Source organism: Hibiscus syriacus, unplaced genomic scaffold (genome assembly GCF_006381635.1).
Source record: "Hibiscus syriacus cultivar Baekdansim isolate YM2019G1 unplaced genomic scaffold, ASM638163v2 tig00110332_pilon, whole genome shotgun sequence".
Taxonomy (NCBI): domain Eukaryota; kingdom Viridiplantae; phylum Streptophyta; class Magnoliopsida; order Malvales; family Malvaceae; genus Hibiscus; species Hibiscus syriacus.
The window spans coordinates 9,508,803-9,527,890 of NW_024062688.1; the positions used below are offsets into that span (position 1 = coordinate 9,508,803).

General features: G+C 32.5%; 2 pseudogenes; both read left to right on the forward strand.

Moving 5' to 3' along the window:
- The first annotated feature begins 1,918 nt into the window (after positions 1 to 1,918).
- LOC120120120 lies at positions 1,919 to 3,286 on the forward strand (annotated as a pseudogene).
- A 7,432-nt stretch (positions 3,287 to 10,718) lies between these two features.
- On the forward strand, positions 10,719 to 11,675 carry LOC120120121 (annotated as a pseudogene).
- The last annotated feature ends 7,413 nt before the right edge of the window (positions 11,676 to 19,088 follow it).

The following is a 19,088-nucleotide window of genomic DNA, read 5'->3' on the forward strand; positions in this document are numbered from 1 at the left end:
ACGAATAATGTAAGTGCGGTGGAGGTCTTACAATGAGAAGCTTTCCAAAAAACGGAAGGGTTACAAGGACTAAAGCCTTGTAGACTTTCTCCAACCGCTCGATGGATGTAAGTAGATCTATCGTGTTACTTATTACCTTGGGAGATGACAAAAACATTGTCACAGTCGACACAAAGTTCCTTGTAGTCAACTAACCCTATGCGTATAATGCTAACTTTAGAAGACCTCTGATGAAGAATGCCAAATTAATATTAACTGCATTCAGTTTAATGGTAAAGTTTCCTACCCATGTTGGTGAAGGATACATATGAGAATAGACGAATAGACAACAAGAGAGTGTCATTTGCGATCCATGCAAATCTCCTTACATACCCCATTGAATCGCTGGCCCAAACTCCTAAGTTGATGCAAGTCGACAGGGGTATTAGTGTCTTAGATCAACTACATGTGTCAACCGCTTTAGACCCATCTCTCGAATTATCTAATATCATTGATTTCAAGTTGACCCACAAGACTAATCGAGATTTTAGTGTTGAGATCGGTGAGCAAGATCCTTTCCAATGGTGACATCACATGGACAATGACGAGGAACATGAAGATCAAGCTGAGGAACAGGGTAATGTTCCTCTAGCTATAATAGATGGAGATCATACTCGATTGAGCCACCTCACACGGATATCTCAATGAATTCTATGTACGACTTCAAGCTTTAAAATTATGAAGACATGTACGCTCAAATGGATTAGATTGAGGCTCTTTTGCTTACTTCTTAAATGCCAACAATGCTTGATTTCAAGCTTTGGAGTAACAATTGACTATACTTGATGACAAGATTAAATCACTATATATCTTATTCAACAATTTGTTAATCGAATGGACTATTGAGACACTTTTGCTTAGTTCTCAAAAGATTTAAATTTTATGTTAATTTAAACGATCAACGATAAGATATGAGATATAAATTTTATTGAAAAAAATTAAATTACTATAAATTATCGTGTTTTTTTATTCTACCCTATTGACATTTTAATTGATCGATAAACTAACACAAAAGTATTACTTAGCTAAGATCACTCCTGTCTAGGGACGGAACCATCCTATGTCTCAGGCCACTGCCCTTCCACCAATTTTTCTATTATTAAAAAATTATATGGTAAAATATTAAATAGGACTCTAAATTTTAGTTTATATTAATATTTTCTCTCTCATTTTCTATGGTTAGTTATACTCTGTCCCCTCATTTTTTACGATTAATTATATTTTATCATCCTCAAGTTGAAATCCCGACTCCATCCCTATTCCTCTTGTCATTAGTCGGCTTGTCGATCCAAAGCAATTATATCCTAACGTAAGCATGCAACAACAATAAAATATGCTATGCATATCTACATATTTTTAAGAGCATAATAATTTATTTTAATTAATTGTTTTCAAGTTTAACATGTGCTGCTCATTTTCCTATAGGCAAGCCGTGTCGCACGTAGTAAAAAAACAATAATAAAAACGGGACAGAGTAGACAAAAATGTGGAAAAGGCAGGAAGAGGAAACCGAGAGACAAGGGGAAGCATGACATAGTTTTTCTTGGCTTGGAATTGAACAGGTACGACAGTTAAAACCACTTTCTCTCTTAACCTCTCAAAGCACATTCTCTTCCCTCTTTATATATATATTTCGTTCTCACACTCCAATGGACCAAAAACACAACATACAGTCACTGGTTGTACGGAATTCCGTGTTTTTTTTAATAGTTAACAGTAATCGTTTGAATTGACTGGCGGCGACGCCACCAGCACAACCACAAAGCCGAAGAAAAGTCACCATACAAACTTTTCTACAATCTTTCATTATACGAGAACAATCGACTCACCCTTCTTCCTCCATCGTTCAGCCTTTTACTTCTTTTTATTTCCCTTTCGTATGGCTTTTATTGTGGATCAACAACAATCGGACTTTAAGCACTTTTGTAGAATTTGCAAGAAGGGATTTGGGTCCGGGCGAGCACTTGGTGGGCATATGAGGGCGCATGGAATAGGTGACGAGAGTGGCCACATTGACGACGACGATCATGCAAGTGATTGGGAAGATAAATTAGGAAGGAATGTTCCACCTAGCAACAAGCGCATGTACGAGTTGCGAACCAACCCTAATCGATTAAAGACCTGTAGGGTTTGTGAGAATTGTGGGAAGGAGTTTCTGTCTTGGAAATCGTTTCTCGAGCACGGTAAATGTAGCTCCGACGATGCTGAATCGCTTGTGTCCTCACCCGGCTCGGATGGCGACAATGACACAATGAGGCGAGGTTGCGGGTGGTCTAAAAGGAAAAGATCGTTTAGAGCTAACGTGGATGATTTCAACTTCTTTTTTCCGTCGAGCGAAGAGGAAGATCTCGCGAATTGCCTAATGCTGTTATCGAATGCAACGGTTCATCCTTTCGTAACCGAGCCGGATGAATCTTGTGCCTCGGCCAGCAAAGAAGAGGAAAGAAGAAACACAATGAATTTCATTGCTCCTATTGCATGTAGGGTAGGAATGGACAAGGCAAGAGGCGTAGCCAAAGGGCTGTTTGAGTGCAAAGCATGCAGGAAAGTGTTCAATTCTCATCAGGCACTGGGCGGTCATAGAGCTAGTCACAGAAGGTTAAGGGATGTTTCGCAGCCCGGCTGGATCGTATGGACGATAGTCAGCATATGATGTTCCCACACACGAAGAGTTTTTCCCTAGGAAACCACTGTCATCTTTGCAATTTGATCAAGGAACGAGCACTCCTTTGGCTTCTGCACCCAAAAAGAAATCAAAGTACACGAATGTTCAATCTGTCACCGGGTTTTTTCATCAGGACAAGCATTGGGAGGACACAAAAGATGCCATTGGATCACTTCGAAATTGCCCGACACCTCCTCTTTGGCTAAGTTCCATCGGTTCCAAGATCGAATGGAGCCGAATTTCATCGACAATTCCGAGCCACTCAATCTTAAGTTTGATCTCAATCTTCCTGCAGCAACTGATCATCACGATATTATACGACGGAAGCACGATAATCATTCAGGTTTTGACGTTTCGACCGGAATATTACAGCTATGGTTAGGAGGCGGTGATGCCAAAGATAAAGAAGATAATCAACACCAACTGCAACAGGTTGACAATCAAAACAACAATGATCATTGTAATAGTTTTATGCGAAATGCAGAAGACGAAACTGACAGAAAGTTGAAGCTAACAAAACTAAAGGACATCAACATGAGTGGAGGTTCATCTCCATGGCTGCAAGTTGGGATTGGCATTTGAACAAAAATAAAAAGTTGGGATTGGTACAACTACTAATGCTGGCTCTGTCTCTTAATTCAATATTTTGTGATGCTTAATTGCATTATTATGATAATGTCCTCAATTATATTACTTTTCAATTTTTTTCCACATTTTGTATATATATATATTCTAAAAACAGAATGCAATTATAAATTTAATTAAACTAGTTTATCAAATATCAATGTTGGCATGTTTTGGTCTAACTTGAGAAAGGAGATTTACAGAAACTGCTTTTGGTTTAGTAAGCAGTATAGCCTTCAAGCTTTTCCTACCCAACCCATAACCAAGAAGATTACAAGTTCATACAATAAAATTAAACACTAATGTGAATGAATATTGTGGATATGACCGAATTGGTTTTGTCAGTTGTTAACTGTTGACTTCTTTTGATCTAAATAAAGAATCACAGTTATAGAGAATCGTCTGGTAGCCGACGGCTTCCTATTCTCATGTGTGAGAGACATGAATGGCTTCATCTACAAGGTTGTCCAAAGGGGAGAGATTTATTCTTCAATCTTTTCTCAAGATATAAATATCCCAGCTTTAGGATGACTAGTGTCAGACCGATAGTGATAATAATTGTTCTGTTTGTCTCTAACAAATTATGTAGAGTTGTCACATGTCCAATCATGGGACTACCGTCATTTAGGGAGTACCATTAAATATTTAATGGTATGTAATGGTGCGATTTTCAAAAGATACCTCTAGATGATATCTCCAAAGGTACATTAAATATAAAAAAATCAAATATCTAGAATCAAAGTCGGGTAATTCATAATTAATATTTATAGAAAATCATATAATGAGTTCATAATCTGTTTTAACCATTTATTATGTACATATTTTACAGATGTAATTGTTCGAATTAAGACCTCTAGAAAAAAATAACATTCACTTTAATTTGTGAATTTGTTTATTAAATTATCTAGCGAGCCTTGAAAAAGATTCAACAAAAGATAGAAACAAATCAACTATCTGTTTTACGTGAAGCAATATGTGGAGTAACTCTCGATATAATAGTAAAAGCAAGACGTGTAGGTAGATCGACTCATCAAGTTCCCATTGAAATAGGATCCACACAAGGAAAAACGCTTGCCATTCATTGGTTATTAGGGGCATCCTAAAAGCGTCCTGGTCGAAATATGACTTTCAAATTAAGATCCGAATTAGTAGAATGCTACCAAAGGGAGTGATGATTCCATACGCGAAAAGAAAGAGACTCATAGAATGACAGAGGCAAATAGAGCTTTTGCACATTTTCGATAATTCATGAACAAGATTGATATAGACACATAGATTCATGGATCCGTTTGATGGTTCCACCAACCTATAAATTAGAATCATGGGATAGAGGGAACGAGTAGTCAACGATTCCTGGTGGCTTGGTTTTCCATCTTTGGGGGCAAATTAATGCAATGGAAAAGTTGAAATCGCTTCCACCATGACTTCAAGTGGAATCTTCCTAAGAAAATGCCAATGCATTACTTGTTTGACTTCGGATTTTTGACAACTTCGTCAACTACGACTAGCAAGCAAATGCACTTAGAAAATTATTTGTGTTGTTTTGCTTCCAATGTTGTTAATTTACTCTTTACAACCATATAGTATTAATTTACATGCAACTCGTGGAAGATATCACGCAGCAAATCAATTACATCTTGGAGATGTATAATGTAACATGCCCATACAATAATTAATTAATTAATCCCATGCCTCTTCATTGTTGTTTCTTCCAGGGCACTTGTTAGATAACATGAAACTCTGAACGATTCCACTAGTAAAGTGTTAAACTACTAATTTTTATAATCAACCATTAATTTTTGTGCTAATCAGTTTTCTAAAATTTCTTAATCATCTCACGTGATGATAGAAAACACCTTTTTACTTCCTTTAAAATCAAAGAGGGGTTCCAATGCTCTAACGTTCATGTGACAAATTCTACTAGTACGCAGGTTTAGGAGAGACTTAAAACAAAACAAATTGAATGTATCACATAGTTGGTTTAATAGGATGAGATATTATATCTTTATATAAAATTAAGAGTTTAAACTATGGCAACGTGAATGGAGTAAATTGAATTGGAAGAGTCACCCCCATAATAAATCACTACAGTACACGTCTGAAGTTAGTAAATAAATCGTATACCGATGATTAATAATAATAAAAACTATTGTGTAACAGTTTTGCTCCCCCTCTATAACATCATTGATACATTAGTCTGAGATGAAATTTTTTAAATATAAATCGAAAGATAGATATGAATCAGGTACAAATTGAATTCCTTATCGATCCATATTCAATCTAGAAAGTATATATATCATCATCAAACTCTTCTCTTTTTCCATGTGAAATTACTTTATATTTTTACCATTTCTAGCCAATGCTACATTATCAGAAACAACATTTTATTTTCTTTTAATTTTTTTTTCCAAATATCCATATCAAAATCATTTTTGCTATTCGTGTTTTTCATTATTCACTTTTTCACCTTATCATTTCATTTTAGATCTCACAGACCTTCTAATTGTCACCTATTTCCAGCTCTAATTTTTCATTTTTTTATACTCCTTTATCAAATGAGAACACAAAAATATAAGCAATCCCTTTACGTTTCGTTCGACAAGGCATGGAAGTAGTTCCTTAGTGAACACTTGAACTGCCTACGTAGAAGTGGTATGACCGACCAAATTACGATAGTGTCTTGTTCGTGTCACTCTAAAACTAGCAAAGAACGCATCTATGTACATTACTAATATATTTATATAGTATATAATATTCTTTACAATTACAAATATTTCTATTTTGTACATTATAATAATATTTTATACACTATAAATGAATGTGATGATGCTTTAAATATATTTTCTTTTAATTTTTTCTCTTTTCTCTTTTAATGCTCGATCAATTATCGTCGGTCATAATCGTCAATATAAAAAAATATAAAAGTGGTTCTATCGATTCGTCTCAACGTCATAAGCTCAAATCTAACACTTGTTCCGTCAAAAATGCTACAAATGACGTAGATCTGAGCCTAATTATTTCGACCTTTTTCATTGATAATATTAGCCATTAGATTTTGATTTTGAGATATGTTGATCCCTTGGTCCTTCTTACTACACTTGGTCCTCTTCCTACTACATGTGTAGTAAGAAGGACTAGGCCTCTATATGTTGAGTCTAATCACTTATTGTAACACCTTAATCCGATCCGACCCGAAGTTCGAATGATTTAATTATCACACAAAACCAACGCAGTGGCTAACCATTTTTTTTAATTTAAAACATCATATTTGTAAAAAGATATCAATAATAGTAATAAAATCATTTTTATAAATTAGAACTTTATGACAATTTAATATAATTAATACAACTCAAAGTTTACAAATCATAATACTTAAGTAAGGGTCCTATGAATACAAATGCTCACTACAAGTAACCAACCAGTGCTCTGTGAGGAATGCTGGGAATCCTACTACAACGATGCTCTTCGAACGACTGAATATAAAACCTGTGAACGGAAACATCCAAAAGTCCAGTAGTATAATCTCTAAACTAGAACAACATATGAATCTCATAAACATATGCATGCTAGAAGATATGGAAATAAACTACAAACTTAAGGTTCAACAATTCTATCTCTTTAGTGTAAGTCTTACATTTCCCTTAATCACTACCAAGGGCCCTACCATGATAAATATGTACTATGTCTCTAACCTCAATATCATTCTATAATGTATCATCAAGCAACACACAATAATAGTACATAGTTTCACAAGACACCAAGTATAATCAACACAAGTGAGCATTATGGTGTAGTTCGAGATCACTTTAGGATCACAGAACTCACACCCTTATTTGCTTACTAGAGGAACATTAGGTACGATCTGAGTCACTTAGCATCAACATCTCACAAGTACCCTAGGCGAGGTCTGAGTCACATAGCATCGACACCTTATAAACTCTTTAGCTAGGTCAGGGTCATATAGCATCGACACCTTGCAGACTCTTTGGCTAGGTCAGGGTCATATAACACCGACACCTTGCAGACTCTTTGGCTAGGTCAGGTCATATAACATCGACACCTTGCCATGCCAGTCTACTCTAGTACTCACAACGTGTATGGGTCACATAACATTAGTACAATGTTCAACTAGCATTTTAAGTGCCCTCGTTGTTGCCCGAGCATCATACAAATGCTAGTCTTATGGAATATTACCTCATTCTTATAATTATGACACATATATCATTACATGGTTATCTCAATTTTATTACCAAGCTCTTCTAAAGAGCTAACGTCTTAACACGCACACGTCAACCAATGCCATGAAAAGGTAATCAAAGTAGTTCGACTACTCGTTATCGAACTTATCGAAGTCAGACGAGGTCATATCCCCTCACTCGATACTATCTCACTCGTTCTTTCATCTAGAACGTTATGCAAGAGCTTATAAGTTTTTTAGTGTTTCACGCCCTTAAGTTAGTTAATACAACTTATATAGACTCTTTAGTCGCTCTCACCAGACTACCTATTTATCCACCCTTGAATCGATAGGGTAACTAGCTCGTATTTGATTAAAGGACTTCACATAGTACTCACCTTATACTATCACTCTAGTCACATCTTTCATCGTTTCACTCGCTTGCACATCTTTCGGAATGATCATTCATTCATGATTTCTCAATACATGTTTGATTGAAGAAACTTGGAAATATTACACTTGGTATGGTTACTTCAGTTATAACCCACTCCTATGAGTGTTTCTGAACCGCTTTAGCCATTTATGTCCTTCACAGACTAAGTTCTACCATTTCGTATCATCCTTGACTCTTACAGTAGTATCAAATATTGTACTTGCAATATCAAAGGCGAGTAGTATCGATATCCGAGGGTCAAATATCGATAGCCTTATGATTATTGGTAGAAAAAATGACTTAAGTTGTTGAGATTTGGCCAATTATCGGTATGTATACCCGTGTATCGATATTGTAGGGATAATATCAATACTCTCCCTAGCAATATTGATAGTCCCAGCTAGAAATGCACAAAATTCATCACAGTTCATCCAGTATCAATACTCGAACCTAGAAATGTATTTAAGCTCGAGAACATTCAAAAATCACTTTAAAGGTCTTAGTTTGGTTCCTAAATGTGCTAAGGCTTTAGGAAGTTACTTAGGGTCTTAAAGTGACATAAAAATACATGTTTTACATCTAAAACACCATTTAATCATGAAACTAAGTATAAACCCTAAAATACTCAAATCTTAGCAAATCATCACGTTTATGAAAGCCTTCACACTCCAAAGGATTAGAAATACACTACATTGGTTAGAGAATCCCGAAATAAAGCTCATTAAGCTTACCACACTCTTCCAATACATGAATGGCAAACCCCCATCTTTTTCTTACAAATAAGGAATCCAAGGCTTAAATCATTAAAACGAAGTTGTTGGAGGGATTAGAACGAAATTGAAGCTTAGAATAGTTTAAAAGGGCTCAAAGACTCACCTTCAACTATGGCACAAGGAGAGGAAGAAGGAGAAGGAAATGAGAAAGAGGAAAATGAATAGAAGAATATGGAGGAGGATTTAAAACCCTCATCTTTCACAAATGAAAAATTACACTTTTAGTCATTCACATTTTGTCTTATATTTAAAAATCCTCTTTTTATAATTTCTTGGACTCAATTTCAATCTAATTAAGCCGCACGACGAAATGTGTGCCCCCGAAGGGGTTTACCCTTATGAAGTTCTTAAATTTTAAGCTAGATAAATTAAATAGCATTCCTTTTAATTTTTTAAGTTTAACTATTGATCAGAATTATTTGGATGCCAATGATTATCAAATCCACAATCGATCTTATAGTGATATCAAGAGATGGAAGATGGCAGTCGGAAGATGTTGATGGATGAGCAGATGGTCGATGAATGTGATGTATCATACTGATGCACCCAATGTAAAACATGTACATGGTCCAACCTCAACACTGCTAGCCAGTTTTTTTTTTTTAAGAAGTATCGTCCGATCATTTCACCCCATTAGTTAGGGTCAAAAAGAACCATATGGTGAAGATATGTAAGGGTGTCCGATCCGAGAGTAGTTTAATGTTCACTGCACCCGCATGTATTGTCAATCTTAGCATTGTAAATATTCTACCAGTCTCAGTCACGCCACCCCCAGCTCCTTTATATCCACCTTGAACTAGTGTATACCAACACCAAGTGCTTTTACTTTTATGTCTTAAAACAAAGTGGATCGGTTTTTCTTTTTGGGTAAAGTATACAAATCGTCCATCTATTATAACATGCTACTTTGTTGAGTCATATGACCATTAAAATTTATAAAATGATCATTCAATTATTGAGTGTTATTTTGTTAAGTCCTCTGACTATAAAATTATAAAATGTCACTCAACTATTCATATATTTCAAACTCGCCATTTTTCCATTAAAATAGCCCCTCTGACTATTCATACGTTAACGTGTTGTCTGAGATATGATAAAATCATATTTTAATAACGTCCACTAGTACTATCGTTGCTTTCAAGCACTTGCTATGATATAACATTTCAAGCATTGACTCGACGACATAATGTAAACGGAGAGTCAATCCACAAAATACAACTCAACGGTTCTAGGATCATATTTTATCATATCTCAGTCAATACTAACATCCGACTCTAATGGGCATCATTTTTTTTACAGAAAATGACGATTTTGGAACACATGAATAGTTAAGTGATCATTTTATAATTTTTAATAATTAAGAGACTCGACAAAGAATATCATGTATCGATGGACCATTTTATAACTTTTAATAGGGAGAGACTCAATACAATATGACTTTCTTTTAATAGTACGAAAATATTATAAGAAATATCTATTTAGAATATTTTTTTATCTATATAACACACCTCCTTGAACTTAAAATTTAGAAAGATCAACACTTAACATGAGTTCGAAAGTGACTAATTCAAATATCTATACAAAATAATTTAAATATCTAAAATTTTCACCATTAAACACTTGGACTAAGACCGGTCTACCGACCCTTACAAAACGCCATTTACTCTCCTCCAATCTCCATAGAAAACTCCTTCCTCAATGGGATTGAGATGGGTTTTCTTTTCCACCCATCACACCTTTTTCAATAATAAAAAAGATCTAAATTTATAAGGAATATAGCCTCGCATGTTGCTTGTCCTCATTTTCTTCCTTCATGTGTACGTTTTTTTTTTAATTATTTGCCGGTTTTAGGAGAAAAAAATTACCCTTTAATAAGAAACTAAAAGCTCCCCATTTTGTTATTTTTTACTGCGAGTAAAAATAGTATATAATCTGTTGTGGAGGAATGCTTGTCACCTACTCTTTTTTCAGTTTCATACATGCACAAACTGTCTTTGCTCTCCGGCAATGGAGAAACACAGGTGTAAGTTATGTTTCAAAGCTTTGCAAATGGAAAGCTTTGGGTGGTCACATGAGGTCTCACATGTTGAATCTTCCCCTTCCTCCCAAAGTTGCAGAGCAAGAACGATCAACGAATCAACTCAGTAAAGACTCAAAGGGGAAGAGAATCCAAGACAAGTGTTCGCTTGGTAGATCCTGAGTTTCGTTGATGCTGCCTCCGTTGTTCTTCAAGACAGAGAAAGTGAGACCGAGTCGTCTAAGAACCCAACTCGAGACTATCTAAACTGACTCGGAGGATACTAACAAATCAGCAACAAGAAGAAAGAAAGAAGATTAAAGTTAACAACAACGACAAGAAGGACAACAGCCGAGTACCGAGTCTTGGGCTGATCCAGAACCGGTGAGTTCGATATCCAACACAGCAACTGAAGATGTCGCTTTCTGTCTTATGATGCTTTCGAGGGACAAATGGAAAAGCAAAAAGTAAATCGAGATGATGATGATGATGAAGAAGAAACAGAAATTTCTTCAATCAAGCAAGTTAATAGAACAAGTCGAGGTAATACTGGTGCCAACGTGCAACAAAGCTCTTAAAACGTACCAAGGACTGGGTGGACACAGAGCGAGTCACAAAAAGATGAAAGCTTACCCGCCGCCGGCAACTATTGAAACAGAAATATGGGCACCACCACTACTAGTTCACTGTCAGACCAAAAATCCACGAATGTCCTGTCTGTTTTAGAGTCTTCTCATCTGGACAAGCCCTTGGTGGACATAAAAGATCTCATGTAAAACTAGTAAGCAGCAACCCCTGTTCCAAGTTCCAAAAAATTAGGAGACAGTTCCATAGATCTCAATCTCCCTGCTCCGACCGATGACGATGATGCCAGCCAAATTGAACTTTCCGCCGTGTCCGATGCTGAATTTGTAACCACATGCAAAGGTAAAAATTTTGACCCATAGTTTTGGCATCTAAGAATTTTGCTCCATAGTAAAAATTCAGGCTTTGTTAAAGCCTTTTTCCTGCTATTCATAACTGTAGTTTTTGTCTGGATTGTCTTCGAAACACAAGATTTGTAGAGTTGTTTCTTGGTCACCATTGGATTACATATTCTGGATTTTAATGAAAAATAACAGTTCACTAACAAGCATTATTGTTGATGGATTCCTGGTTTTTCTGTTTCTTGTTTCCTTGTTCGAACAGCATTTTCATTTTGGTGTCTGTTTTTCTTTCCTCCTCTGTTTTCTGTTTCATGCTTGACCTACGAATCTGCTAAGCCAGTACATTTGGTATGGAGATAATATTCGATGACTTGCATAGCCTTGAAGTTGAATCTGATTTACCATATATAATGAATTCCAAGGCAGTTAGAAGGTAGAAGAAGATTTATTTTTTTTTTACTTGTGGGGGAGAAGAGAACAAATTTGGAGGTGGTTAGATAGGTTAAGCCCCATTAAGTAGTGAGTGAGATTTAAGAGACCACAGTAGGACCGGCGTTACAATGTGCTGTCTTTCAGGCTCTCACTACGCCTGTAAAAGAGTTTACTCAATTTGAGTTTGAGTATTATTGAATTAGATTCGATTCGAAAAGTTTAAGATTGTCAAGTTTGATTTATACTTAAAATAAAAAATCGAAACTCGACTCGTGCTTCAAGAAAATTTGAACTCAGGTTTAACTCGATTGAAACTCGAATATAAACCTTAAAGTACAAGAAAACCTTATACTATATTTTTTAAATAAAAAATAACATATGTTTTAATATTATTAATAATTTAGTTTTTAAAACATTACGATTTTTTTTGAGTTACGAGTTATGAGCTTTTTGAGTCAAGTATCAAGTAGCTCGTTTTGACTCATTAAAAAGTTTAATCGAATCTATTCAAATCGAATACGACTGAACTTTGACCGAATGAAACTCAAATAATTTACGAATGTATCTTGTCTCATTCTTTTAACCCTAACTGGGACAATGTAATGGGTGTATTATCTCGATTCTCATAACTTAATCATGCTCTTCGCTTTTTACAAAACATTCGTGTGTATCGAATATATACTATTATTATTGTTGCTAACGAATGTTGCTTCAAGTGGTTGGAATTCAAGAATTTAATATTGTAAGGCCTAGTTTGAACCTTACCACCGTCACTATTAGTGGGTAATCCATAATTTCCTAAGTAAATTATAATTGAGTCTTAGTTATGTCTTGATCCCAGACGAAAAATCACCCCTCACCTAAACTTCTAGGCACCAATATATATATATATATATATATATCATTATTCGACTCTTACAACTGATCTCGAATAGTATAGCATAGAAACGCCATAACTTGCTTCATTGGCCATTGAAATGGATTGATTTAAAAACACATAAAATGTGTCATTAACATAGCTATTTTAGATGTGTTTCATTCTAATAATAAAATCTAAATAAAAGCATATTTTATTGTGGTGTGTTCATGCTGCGATGTCTAAGTTAACCTCCTATTTTACACATATTTATTATTGTGGTTTATTTTGTTTTTTATTAGTAATGTATTTATATATTTTCTTTATGATATTATTTATTTATGTTTTCATGTGATTTTTATAATTTTTCTCATATTATCATTCTGGTCCTCAAACACAAACGCACGCACACACAAGCGAAGCTAATACGATTAAAAAGGTAACAAAAAAGTAATGCTCTTCAAAATCGGTACCATGCTTGAAGCGATGAAGGAAAGACTTAATTTAATTGCTATAAATGATATCACTTTCAAACAATGAAAGCAAAACTAACATAAAATTCAAGTTATTAACTATATTAGAAAATAGGTTAAAATATAATCTAATCATGAAGGACCTAGGCGGGATAGGTGGGGACGGTCGCCCCCAAAAATCTAAAACTACTAGATATTTTAAATTTTTTTTATATATTTTATATTGAAAAATTATTTTCATCTCTTAAAATTTTATAAGTTTAAATTCACCCTTTAAAATTTTATAAGTTCAAGTTCGTACATAAAATCCTACGTTCGTCCCTAGATCTAACCATTATATTTTTAAGTTTAAAATTTACGCTTCATACTTTAATATTGTGATATTGAGTTCATATACTGTTTTTTATTTAAAGAAGTTAATCTTTCTATTAATTTTGATTAATTTAATTATCAAGGGTTGAACAAAAATTAGGAAAGGAAGCATAATTTTTAAATAAAATAATATAAATAATTTTGAAATAATTATAAAATAATATGAAACAGAATTTTCTTAGCATATTAATAATATATAGACCCGCAGGCTACAAATACAATTGTTTAAACTCTAGTTATATGCTGGCTATTGGAGCTTGCCAAATGCCAATTGCCTTTATTTACACGCAATTTCCTTTTATTAAAAAATGAATAATTGACGATACCCTACCAATTCCATTCCAAGTTGAGCACTTTGTTTATAGGATCAGCCGCCGTAATTACTTTGATTTTCTCCAACTAATATATTATTACCTAAAGTAAACATCTAATATTGTTTTTTAAAAATGCTCTTAAGTTACTCTAAATTGATATCTAAAAAATTTTTATTCTCAAATCACTATGAGAATTTTAATTTCATCTACTGTATTGATACTTTTAATATTTTAACATTTTCAAACACATAATCACATCAACATTAACTTGTGATCCAATTTTATCACATCACCAAAATTTTATATAATTAATAGTAATATTAAATAATAAATTAAATTAAATTTCAAGTATTAATCTTAATAAAGAAGGTTTAAGTATAAAGCTGAGAGTAAAAACTCTTTTATGTACTAATTTAAAAGAAAATGTCTGATTCGAATAATAACTTCATAGTACTAATTTTTTAAGCGTGGATTTAAAAGAACATATAAGCCCTCTTCCTTTCTTTATTTAATTTTCTCTCAAATTTTTTTTATCTTTTTCTTATTCTTTAATTTTTGTTTAGTTAGCGGCGGCATAATATTAATATTAGTTGTCGACATTCTCTTGTTTTTTATACTATGTCTTTTTCTTCTTTTTTCTTGAATCTTTTTAATTTGAATAAGAATCATTTTCATTTTGACACTTTTCCCTGTTTTTGTGGCACAAATTTTCTACTCTTGTGGCATGATCCTTATGATTTTTGGTATGTTTTTCCCATACTTTGTGGCAGTTTTAATCCTCGCACAAAATCATAACACATTTTATTTCGGATTGGTAGAAAAAAAAAAAAATTTTCCGAAAAATATTTTACGCGAAACAAACATACCCTTGTATATTGGCAATCGGTTAGGCTTAACCACTAATATATTAGGTTTAACAAACTAACCGCTTTCAATAAACTAGTAATAACCATGTTTTGCCTAGTTGGAGTGGAAGGGACTTGAATTCGATTGCTTCTTTTAAAAAGTAAATTTGGATTAATCCTCATTTTACATTTCTTCATCTTCTTAAGTGCGGATTATTTAAATGCAGAATTTGAAAGGAGACTTGATTGAAAAATAATCACAAACTGGTCAATGACAGTCCTCGAATCAACTTCAAGGGTTGGACGAAGAATGAGAAAACAGAGGCATGATTACCGGATGATTGAAAAACCAAGGATTGAAGCCATTTGAAGTTTAGCCTTTTCAGGTTAGATTAGAATACATGGCAAACTCTCGACTCATCTTTGTGAATTTTCGTCCCTTTAACGCTTTCTTTTCGTGATTTTCCTCCGTCTCAACGTCGGCTGCATATAAAATTGACTTCACCATAGCAATGATGCAAGGAAGAACAACCCATTGACAGCCCACTAGGCGAGGTTAAAATAACATCTTTCTTTTCTGACGAGAATCTTATTTCAAAATGACAAATTTCCTAGTTAAATAGCTTATAAACGTTAGTCATGTAAACAATGAGATATTATTTTGACGGATGTGTTATTTATATTTAGAGAGCGGTTAAAGTGTTTGGTTTTAATTTAACGATTTTATCCCTCATCGACCTTATTAATTCGAACGAAAGATTGTGTTAACTTTAGAGGCAACGTCCACTTTTGAGATTATGTCATTCCGAACGAAATTGCTTCTAAGATAACAACTTCTACCACAACATTATAAATCATCCTACTTACTTTATTAATGTTTCATTATTACTTATTAGTTAATACTAATATTTTTTTAGGATAAATTCCACAAAATGGTTCCCTAACTATAGGTTAGGATATGACCTTATTAAGTCTCTCAATTATTAAAAGTTATAAAATGGTCCTCCGACTATAGACCGTTGTTTTGTTGAGTCCATCGACTTTTAAAAGTTACAAAATAATCACCCGACTATTCATTATGTTCCAAACTCATCTTTTTTTTCGTTGAAAATTTGACAGTATTTTGAGTTGAACGTTAACATGCTACTTGTGATATGATAAAATCTGATTCCAGAATCTCAAATGACTATCATATCTCAGTCATCATGTTAACATCCAGCTTAGACAACTGCCAATTTTTTTTTCTTCAGAAAATGACAAGTTTGGCACATAATGAATAGTCGGATGATCATTTTGTAATTTTAAATAGTCAAGGGACTTAACTAAGAAATAATCTATAGTCAGATGATCATTTTGTAACTTTTAATAGTCGAGAGACTTAATAGAGCGGTATCCCATAGTCGAGGGACCATTTGTGTACTTTACCCTATTTTTTATTTGACACTAATACTATTTTCTAATAGCAAATGCACTAGAATGGTAGTGGGTAGAAATGGTTGATTTAGTGGGACTGTTTACTTCCTTTGAAACTTTGCAAAGCTCATCACAAAACAATGAGTCCCCAATTTGTTTTTTCTTACTGAATTTCCATATGTTTCTGACGATTCACTGCCATTGGTAGATCACGCCTACTCATTACGCAATGGACTTCGAACCGTGAAAGTTAGGCTACCCGACATGCCCTTTCGCCTCTGGATTTTGTTAACAACTTAATTAAGAACTTGATTAAGACAGATAATTGTAATGGAAATCTTTGTTAAGTACGTACCATAAAGAAAGCTTTTGGGTGAAACAAAATTTAATTAGGGTGATGTATTTAGCTCAGCTTTTACTGATTTAATGTCTTAATCAAGTTGCTCTTGGACGCAAGTCATGTGGTAAAAAGATTGAAAAATGAAAGCATGATAGGAGAATTGGTATAGGTAATTACATTTTTTAATTTTACAATTAATATTATTTTAAACTCTAAATTTATACAATCATACAATTATAATTTGTACTACGAAACATGATATGTATGATTAAGATATAATTATACCCCATCACACAAATGTCTAAAAATAAATTTTTTATAACTATACACTTGTGTGATTAATAAGATAACAATCATATTTTCATTTAATTATGTAACGAGTATCCGAATACATTTTAACTATTTTTATATTTTATTTTGACACCAATTGAATTCATCATGATCATTTAACCCATGAGAATCTCAATTAAAGATTTTATTATAATAAAAATCATGTCGTTTTCTGAAAATATATAAATTCATACACTCATTGATTAATAAATCTACTAAACCCACACTAATTGCGTGCTTGAACCAAAAATCCTTCAACAGAGTTGGGGCTTATGCCCAATGATTTTGAATAAAATAATCACAATAAACAGCCCACAATGAAATCACACTCTTTTTTAAAAGTAAAATAAAATAAAATGGTTTTTAATTTCTTTGATGGTATTTTTAAAAAAAAGATTATTATATCATATTTATTGACAGTGGAATACATATTTCATAATCAGGATTTTATATATGTCATATTTAAGATTGAAAGTTATAAAGTTAATTAGTTTAAATTTAAAATTTAGGATTTGAAGTTTAATATTAAAAATTAGATCATTTAAATATATTCTATAATATTCAAATAAATATACTTTTAAATTTTTGAACATAGAATTATGGATTTTTAAATACATATATATTTTATTTACCACTTGTACGTTTTGTTTAGGAAATTATTCTTGTACTTTGATTGACTTCTGATTAAAAAATAAATAAATAATTTAATTATTCATTTACTCTCGAATTTTTATTTTGATTATTCAATTACATTTTAAAGTTATACTTATTATAATTTTGTTTTATTTTGATCACACATGTTTAAAAGTAAATAAAATTGTTGATGTATTAATTTTTAAAATGATGATATGACATTATATTGTGGCAATATCACCATTAAATTTTAATAATAAATTACTAAAATAAAATCGTATAATTTTCCTTGATCAAAATTCAATCAACTTACTAATTTTAAATTACACTATGTTACTTAGATAATCTTTTAATCATTTGAAATTTTTTTCATTAAAATATTTGATATTTTTTAATAATCAACTAGTATGATTAGTTCATTTATTATTTTCTAAATATGCTAAATAGAATTGTAGACTTTGTAGTATTTTAATAATAAAAAATTGTAGTAAGAATAAAACTACCACCAATGGTCTTGTTTCATACAACCAGCATTTATTTTCAAGTTAAACTACATATTTAGTATTTAAACTATCACCTTGTTATATTTAGTACATAATTTACTTTCTAAAAGTTATACCTAAAGTTTATTTTTTACTTATTTTAGTAACTCGCTTGTAAATTTAACATAATGACATTTTTCATGGGTAAATTATATTATTCACCACTCAATATCTTCTAACTCTACTTTAGTCACTAAAGTTTAAAAAGTTCAATTTAACTACTCAACTTTCAAATTACTCTTGTTTTAATCACTCTAATTTATTTTAATAATATTTTTATGACATGGATTTTTATTTTATTAATACATAATTAAAATTAAAAAAATAAATTTAAATTATAACCAAACCCATAACTATTCCACAAACCCTAAATCACAAACAACTTATCCACCCTCACGATCTCACTCTTATTGACCTCTCCAACTCGTCCTTTCCTTTTTATTTTAATCTTATATTAATAAAATAGTATTTAAAAGATGCCACATCATAGTAAATATTAATGAAATAAGTTAGGATAATCAAAACAGGAGTAGTTTGAAAGTTAGGTGATTAAATTAAAAGAATTAAACTTCAATGACCAAACTAAAAGTGAAAAGATAGTTGAGTGATGAATTCTGTAATTTACCCATAAAATGCTAGTTCTTAAATTTTAAAAAATTAAAAAAATAATAGGTACTAAAATGAAATAAAAGGTAAATAATATATATAGTTTAAAAAAAATAAAAATTTAGATATTAATTGAAATAAAAGTGATAGTTTAGGTAGTAAAGGCGGAGGTTACCCTTATTTCATTATCTGTTATTTTTTATTTGTTACCAAAAAAAAAAACAGTCAATGCAGAACACGTGGAGGCAAATGGGAAGAAATCAAGAAAGAGCAATCTT